The following is an 8,998-nucleotide window of genomic DNA, read 5'->3' as shown; positions in this document are numbered from 1 at the left end:
ATTTTGATTCTCTGAGCTATATATAAAAATTGGATGAAATAAGTGAAATAATACCCATCTGGTCACTGTTATTCTGGCTATTAATTGCTGTGATACACTTTCAGGGACTGATTGGCTTGTATGCACATTCTACCAGACATTCAAAATGTTGATTATGAATCTTGAAAAAGACTTAAAATGGTAAATATTGCAGAAGGTTAGAGCTGATGTATTTAAGCATGTTTCAAAATGCATCAGAGCTTTTCTTGGAGAGCATGAATGGTTCTGATCTAGTTTGCGTACATTATAGCTAAAAAGCTTTTTTTGAGGAAAAGGTGAAATTTTAAAGCTTATTCATTTAAAATTGTCATTCTGAGAATACAGTGTGCATCTGAACAGCGTTATTTTTGTGATTCCTTGGGCTTACACATATACTGTATGTTTATAGTACATGTATCCAAAGACAAGACTTCCCTAGTATTTCTTTAGAACCTTAAAAGTGTGGGAGTTTGTAGCAGAGGAGGCTTAAAATAAATAAATAAAAATCAAATGCAACACAGCTGTGAGAGAGCGTAGCTGTAAATACAGTAAAAATAATAAGTTAAATTCAGAGATACAGATTGTGCTCTTCTGTTGCATATAAATACAGAAAGAATTTGACTGAAATATGTGGCTAAATTGGGATCTAAATTCTGTGCATGGAAAAAATGTTTAGATTTTTACCTGGAAGGCCCTGTTAAAACTGCAGTATAAATTGAAGTAACAGGGAAAATAATCTTCTTTTGCAGTTTGTCCTTTACAGCTACATATTCCTTACATGATTGCTTAAATACTGAATAATTTAGTACTTCATTTTTGCTAAATCCTCTGATGGGGCGCTGTATGTCTAAGTAGCCAGACTGATTGATTGGGATCTCAGTAATGTCTTAAAAAAAAAAAAAAAAAAAAAAAAAAAAAAAAAGGCGTTTGACGATATTTTATTCAGTAGAGCTGAAATTTAATATTTTCTTGCTAGCTTTTACATTCTGAAAGTCTCCTTGCAGTCTTGTTTCCATAGCTTTTGGATGTTGTGTGTTTCCATATATTGGTAAGTTTAAATATTTTTTGAACACTTTTTCTTTTCCTAATGTGTTTATCAAAAGAGAACAGGTTTAGACTGGCTCTATCTGTGCTGTGGATTGTGCTAACTATAGCCCTACTCCCCCCAGACTGAGCTGCTAACCCCCTTGCAAACTTCTCTTGGATTTCTACAGCAGAAGAAAAAAGGTTTTGGAACTGTGGCAGAGGCCAGCGTTTCGCCAAAGGTGTGCTGGCTGCAACAGCAACGTGAAATGATGTTTAATGTTGAGGTTAGATAAAAGAGCAGGGTTATAATTTTCTTGTTAATTCGTTTCCAACATCCCCACCTAGCTGCTGTGGAGAACAAAAGGCAATTTGACGTAGCTTAAGATCACAGTCAGTTTAATTTCTTTTTGATTAATTCTCTTTCATCATCTGCTTTGCTGCTTGATTGTTGTAGGGCCATAGCTGAGCAGTCAGCTCGTGCCTGTGGTAGCTGTGTACACCCTCAGCCTGTAACTGGATATTCTGGGACCATTTACTAAAAGCAGCAATCGGATGAGAACCCGATGTCCTCCCTCAAGACCGCCCTGTGATCTGACAGCCACAGTTCAAGATCAAGGCATTTCCTTGATAGCGCTTTGTCCAACCCGCACGTTGTTTTACCCATCGGTTTGTCATTCTCCAGGGAACCTCTCATTCGGGGCTGTTTTTTTAATGTCATGTTTCTAGTTCGTTAAGTCAGTGGGTCATAGTTCTAGGCTGTTTTTGAATTGCACTTGTTTTGTAACCTAAGGGCATAGATGACTCCAGTTTTCCACTTGCATTGATTTCAGACAGTCCATCGAGCTGGAGCTGTGACTTCTACACAAAGAATGCTTAAAAATAAAAATAAAAAATTTTAAGAGTAAATGCAAATCCATAAATTTCACAGTTAACTAAAATTACTAGAAAGTGCTTAATGGGGAGCACTACAGGTAGCGTTAATTTGATTTCTCTCGTTAATCTGTAACTAGAGGAGCACTGCACAGAATCCACAGGATTTGGGCCTCACCTTGCTAGCAGGGATCTGCAAAGGTAATGTTGGCCCAGAGCTACCAAAGGTGAGTTAATGCTGTCTTCATCAGGACTGCCTACGCAGCTCTGGGGAGCAGACCCAGTTGCAGCAACCTCCCTGGTGGAGTGGTCTGAAGAACCTGGCCCATTAAAAAATATAAATTAAAAAAAAAGTGAGGAGTGGCCATTCTGAAAATTTCTGGTTTTGTAGCAGTGTTGAGAAGGTAACAGTTCATCGTGTTATGAGCCAATTCTCTGGTGCAATTTCGTGCACTTCAAATAAGGGCAGATTGCTGGGTGATGCTATCAAAATGGACAATCCCTCTAACAGGTGGTATTTAAACACAGGGCAGTTGGTGTATTGCGTGATCGCGTGCATATTCTTCTCTGTTTAATCTTTGAGTTTGTGAGACCTTTCTGTAAAGGTCATGAAGCTTTAATTTAAATACGACTAACCAGTTTACAAAGCAAGAGGGAATCTTGTCTTGGACTGTATTCGTATGATGCCTGGAGCAGTGAGGTGATAGTCTGTAAGAGCTGGGTCTCTTAGACCCTGTGTTATCAGAAAAATCAAATTAATGGACCAGACTTTAAAAGCCTGTGTTTGCAAATGTGTTTTTGCTGTCCTGATATGACAGATTTTGGAGTAAAAATAAGCTGTGCTATAAATCAGGGTGTACATGCATTCTGGTTTTGGCCAGAAATCTGTGCAGAAGCCAAAAATCCCATATCTCAATTTTGAAATGATGAAACCAAATGGTGGACCAAAAGGCCTTGCTGGTCTGACACCTTCCTGGACAAATAAAAATGAAATTGTCAATTGAAATACCCATTGTTATTGGTATCTCAACCAGCAAATACGGGTAGCTTGTTGTTGACTTGTGTATTAACACATTAATATTCAAAGGTAAATATATTGAAATTGACAACATTATAATGCATTAGAAGAAAAAAATTGTTCTTTGTTATGGCTGTTAGTTTCTTGGTTTTTGCATTTTTGCCTGAGACCAGATCTATCTCCAACAAATTATTTATGTTCTGTAAATTCATCAGCCTAATACCCATCTGGACAAGAGGCTTCTAAAAACTTCTTAAAGCTTTTACTCGAAGTGTTGTTATGAGGCATTATTTAAATTAAAGATACAGGTACATAATAAGTTGAGAAAGACATGGCATGAAAATAGACAGAACTACAAGAGACATCAAGAAGATCACAAATAGAAAGATGAATTCATCCCAGATTATATCTAGTGATAACTGAATCAAGCTTTTATCTGTGTGTTTCCACGTATACGTTTCCCTCCTCTTGGCTAGTAATCTCCATTCATCTGGTCACTGGTTGGCCATGGGGCCATGTGCTATAGGTAGGGCTTTCCAAAGAAACATGGTTGTTCTTGGTGATGCTACCTGGGTGGCCAGCCCTCTAGCAGTCGCAGAGACCTTACTGCCTTTGGAAGTATCTTCAGATGTCTTGAACAAGTCCTCACAGACCTTCCCTGCTCACAGATCCCCCCGAGAAGCCTTAAAACTTAATTATGTCTTAATTTCAAAGGTCACTTTTGAAAAGATCCTCTCATCAAGTAAAGCACTAGAATATATAATGAACTTACTGTATATGCAGACCTGGTGGGTTCTAGAAATTCCTTCTGGAGAAAAGAAGCACAGTTCTGACCAGGCGTGTGGGTGCTGGTTTTCTCCCTCAGATTATTCTTGGGAGGTACTGGTAATGCACCAGTTTGCTCTAAATATGTATGTTCAAACAGAGCAATGTTTAAGAATAGAGAGGAAGGGATTAGGTGTTGAGCACGTCTCTGTCTTGCTCCTTCCTCTACCCCTCCATTTGCCTCCTTCAGCACTGGTGCTGCTGGGCAAAGGCTTCTCTCTTGAGTGAACAGGGACCATCGCCTGGAACAAAGAGTGTCGAGAAATTGCAGTTTCCAGAATTGCTTTCTGCTTCTGGTGAAATAAAAGCTGCTCTGGGTACAGGCTGTCATCCTGCGCCTTAAAACCTCATGCTCAAATAACATCAGAAAACTCCACCATAGCTTAACAAAATGTGCTTGTGTTTAAATACATCCCAGCACTTTTCTGCTGTTAGTGGTACTCTGTAGAAAGTCTGTAGAAATACTGATTTATCCGTGACACAGGGTGTTTGAAAAGTTCTCTTTTTGTTCCAAAGATCGTGCTGCTTTGCCATTTTTCCTTGTTACTTTGCTTTATTACATTTCTTTCCAAAGATAAACCAGCCTTTCTTGAGGGTGGAGTTAATACTAGGTGAAATGCTATTATGCAGCGATTAATGGCAGTCTAGGTGCAGTTAGCAACTACTTTAAGTGGGCTGGGTTTCCTAATGGTTATTTTGTTCTGTGCAAATTTATTCTGCAGACAATTTATTATACTGAGTTCTTCTTGGTTAATGAATTTCTGAAACGTTTTCAGCATCGCCCCGAGGCGCTGGCAGAAATTGCCTTGTCGCTGACCGTGTATGACAAATAACTCAAACGGATGGGATCGTGCAGGCGCCCGGCACACTTGAAAGGCCTGCACGATTCCTTGCTTCTGGGGGGAAAAAATTAAAAACTGACTGTGTAAGTGAAGAGGGCTGGAAAATTTGAGTGTTACTGTCGTGCTGCACTGCTAAAGTTGTGGAATAAGTCTTTAGACGCGTACCTCTTACCTAAGGCATAACAAATGAGATGTGAGAAACAAATTGGAGTAACAGTAAGCTCTCCTAATGTCTCCCTTTCTGCTTTATTAGTCATTGTAAACCTCCTGCTACCCAGGTTGTAACCTTGAGATTTAATTTTATTTTTTTTTTACGATGAACATATTTAGAGTGAAATTTTGTGTCCCATAACTTTAGCCGTAGCGTACGTTATTAAAAATTAATTTAATGGTCCTCGAGGATCCAACTCTGGAGGTAGCAAACAAGCATCTCAGTTATATATTGTCTTCAATTATTCATGGAGAACTATGGGGATTTTCTAGAACATATCTCTAGCAAAGCACAAAGCTGTTCTCCTAATGCCAGCAACAAAGCTCCGCTACTTAGTTTCACAGAAATGGACATGATTTCCCCATTGGGTTTCTCTGTTTGAACTGTGTAATATTTTATCACATTTAATAAAGTTTATTACAAACATGACTTGGGATGAGAAAAATCCTGGTGGTGAGGCTAAAGCATCATTTAATTTTGAAAGGACATTTTGCCAACAAGAATTTTAATATATCACCATGTGTGTGAGCATAATAAATAGTTCAACACAAATTACCCAGCATCGTTATGAATCATTTTCTTGTGCACTAGAGCCATTTCCTCGTCTCTTTGCACTGCTAATTATGTTTCTTCTATCTTCAGTGTTGTTCTGGTTTAGACACTGTTGTTGTTGAGACTGCTTTAAAAAGCAAACCTGTTTTCCTCAAGGAAGCTGTTTAATTATGGAGCTGCTGGTGCTGCATCTTCACCCCGGGAAGGGGCCTTGTTCCACCTGGTTTGCCGGAGGTACAGGTGCAAAGGGGGGTCTATAGGAAGGGTTTATCTGGGAAAAAGGTTTTGAGAGCCAAGGTTGAATTCAGGATAGCCAAACCAGTAAAACTTCGTGTGGATACTTGCTCTGGTATTTTTTTTTTTGTTGCTGTATTTCCTTAAACATATACATTTTGTCATAACTAAGCTGAAAAAGTATTAACTGCTCTAACGCTGTTCCCAGGCAGAACTGCACTAGAGTTATCAGAAGTTAAACGTACACTTAAAATGCTGTAAATTTTGCTTAGATGAGCCCTTATGTGGCTTCAGCGAAGGTGTTTGATTTACACCACAGCTGATGTGTTTTAAAATACTTCCCCATTCCTCAAGTGTGGCATTAGAGTGCAGTGCTTCTATGATCCCCCTTGGATGCTTCGAATTCAGCAATCTCTGCTCAAACAATACAACACCAAATATCCCGGATTTCTCTTCATAGATTTTTTTTTTTAATCTAAAAGATTTGTAATTCCTGCTACAAGCAGATCTGACGCACAAATTTTGTGATATATATATATATATATATATATATGTATATATATTAACCTCTTATTTTGTAGGGTAGCGCTTTCTCCCTGTGATTTTACTGCCCTAATGGAGGGCGTGCACAGATTGGTACAATTCTCAACACACTTATTACTGGACCTTCCACAGAAGTGACCTTTCCCTCCCACTTCAGCAAGGTTCAGAGGAGAGCACCGTACCCTGAACTTCACACCAGTGAGCTCCCCCTGCGAAGGCGAGTATCATCATTAGGAAACTCCACTGTCGCTTGACCCTGGCCCTTAGTGCTTCAGTGCAGCTTTCCTGCAGGGCTGCCACACAAGGTCTTTGCCGTTCACATTGCCAGGGATAGCTGCTGCCACAAGAGCAGAGCTCAGCCCGCTGAGCCCCCTCCCTTTACGTCTCCTCTGGGTATTTGCTCAGTGCTCAGCTGAAAGCTGATGCGTCCAAACCCAGCTGAACCGCGGCCCTGCTGCTGCTCGCCTGCTCCTCTCCTGGTGCCATAAGGTGACAGCCTGGTGACATCTTAGCGCTGGCCTGGGGGAGCAGATCAGCGGGGTCTCCATCGGGAAGGAGGCAGGAGGGCTGGGTCGATGCAAGGTGCCGCCGGGGTGAGCCTCAGGCTGCCGGAGGCAGAAGTGGAGGCTGGCACAGCTGGCCTTTCATTTCTCCTGCGGATTTGCTTTTATCCACCTCCTTCGCCACAGCATCTGCAGATCAATAGCGGCAAGGTGATAATGCACGGGCTGTGCAGCCCAAGGGGACCAAAAGAGAGGCGTGCTCTGCAGGAGGTGACAGAGGCTGCACTGCACTTCCCCCCAGAGCATTGCCTACTGGCAAGCTCCCAACTTTTAAGCTGGACGAGCTGGGAACTCAGAGCTTTTTGCTTCTTGAGTCCTTCTTGTTTCAGCTACGAGAAGCATCGTGCTTGCACACTCTCATTCTCATTGGGGGAGTTCAACCACCCAGGCGTCTGCGGGAAAAGCTACACAGCAGGCTGTACGCAATCCAGGAGACTCCTAGGGTGCGTTGAGGATAACTTCCAGGACAAACCAACCAGAGGACAAACGCTACTGGGCCTGGTGCAGATGAACTCATTAAAGAGGTTAAGATTGGAGGCAGTCTGGCTGCAGTGACCAAGCCCTGCTTGAGTTTGTGATCCAGAGGAATACATGCACAGCGTAACCTCTGCATACATCTTAGATGACCTCCATGGGTTTTTCCCCTCAGCAAACATGATGTTTGATGCTTTCTAGTGCCAGGGCTGAGCACCTGCCCCCACAGTATTCCTGGAAGAAGCTCTAGATTTGTAGACCTCATACTTTCTTACTGATCCAGATTCATATTAGAAGTTAGTATGGCTCAAGATGACCTACTGCCCACACAGTCTTCCTACTTTCCATGTGTATATTTTCAAATTGGGGAGGAGTTTTCAATATTCCTGGCCAGTCTTAGTCCCTTTCAGCTTTGCAAATGGATCAAAAACCTTGGCCCTTCCCTCTGTTCTTGCTGCAAGGGGAAGGTTTTGATGATCCTTCAGTCTGGTCCTTGCGGGAGGAGATTCGTGCATATTATTGGATTTCCCAGTCTCCCTCATCTTTCACCTCTGTCGCCTCCAGGGAGAGCATGACCCAGCATTTGAAGTACCCATTGATCTGTACAGAACGATCAAGAAAGCAAAGCCATTGGGTTTCTGACCATCGTTCGGGCCGTAAGCTCTGGGGAGTAACAGCCCTTGGTCCTGCAGCGTACAGCAGAGAGCAGGCAATGATCAGCATCTGCCTGCAGGACAGAGCTTCTCACCATCCCCATAAGCACCTGGTTCACTAGCAGGGTTGAACTGGGAGTCTTTTATTATTTAAGTTTTTATTTTCTACCTCCTAGCAGAGAGTGTGGACCGAGTTCAGCTCAGTTTCGGGGCCAACACAGGCAGCAAAGTAATGTCTCAGGTGGCAGGTTCCCTGCTAACTTCTGTGGAGCTGTTCCACATTGCTCCTCCTGCCTTTGCCTGCCACCACCTCTGCATTGCCCAGGAGCACAGCCAGACCAGCCCCACTGCAGGGACACTGCCTAGGGACAAGTGTGGCTCCATCAGCTGGTAAAATGAGTTATATTCTGACTCTTTTTATGGTGCAATCAAAAAGAGAAATACCTGGATTATCTGTATATCCCGGTGACTGAGGATTGCATTCAGTCTGCTTCTACAGATGAACTCCTTGGGTCTTTTTTTTTCTTTAATACAAAGTAAAAAAAATATATATTTTTAACATTTATTTATCTATTTTGAACATAAATCTACTTAGAGGTCCAGTGCAGAACGAACCTTTCAAATGCTTTAACAAAGGGAGCGGCGCTTGAGACCAGAGCTGTGTCCTGCTGGAGAAGCAGCCCAGCGAGCGCGATGAAAGATATTCCACCAGGGCGTCTCTGACACACGCTGCCCATAGATTTCTGGTATTTATTACGGAGGGACGGGAAGACAAAAGCTCAAGGGAAAACAAAAATCTAGGTCTGCCTCAGGTTATTATAAACTGAGAATTGATAGGCAGTTTCAATTGCCTGTTGCTAAGCAGCCAAGAGAATTGGTTGACCATACCCTTGTCCTTTTTTTTAAAAAAAAAAAAAAAAAAAAAACAGAAAGCTTTGTGTGTGTTTGTGTGTGCACGTGCACGTGTTAGGAGCATGTTAAATAACATGTAAATGTTGTGTTAGCTTGAAGAACTGTGATTTGGTTTTTTTTGGTGAATGTGTTTGGGAGGTGCTACTGCATGGGTGATGCCAGGTCTCAGGCAGACAGAATAACCTGTGCTTTAAAATAAAAGTAAGGATGGAGAGAAAGAGCCAGAGAGAGACTCTGTCATGTCAGTGAGGGTAAAC

This window comes from Anser cygnoides, chromosome 2 (genome assembly GCF_040182565.1).
Source record: "Anser cygnoides isolate HZ-2024a breed goose chromosome 2, Taihu_goose_T2T_genome, whole genome shotgun sequence".
Classification (NCBI taxonomy): domain Eukaryota; kingdom Metazoa; phylum Chordata; class Aves; order Anseriformes; family Anatidae; genus Anser; species Anser cygnoides.
The sequence above is the reverse complement of the archived record's forward strand: the minus strand, read 5'-3'. Positions refer to the sequence as shown.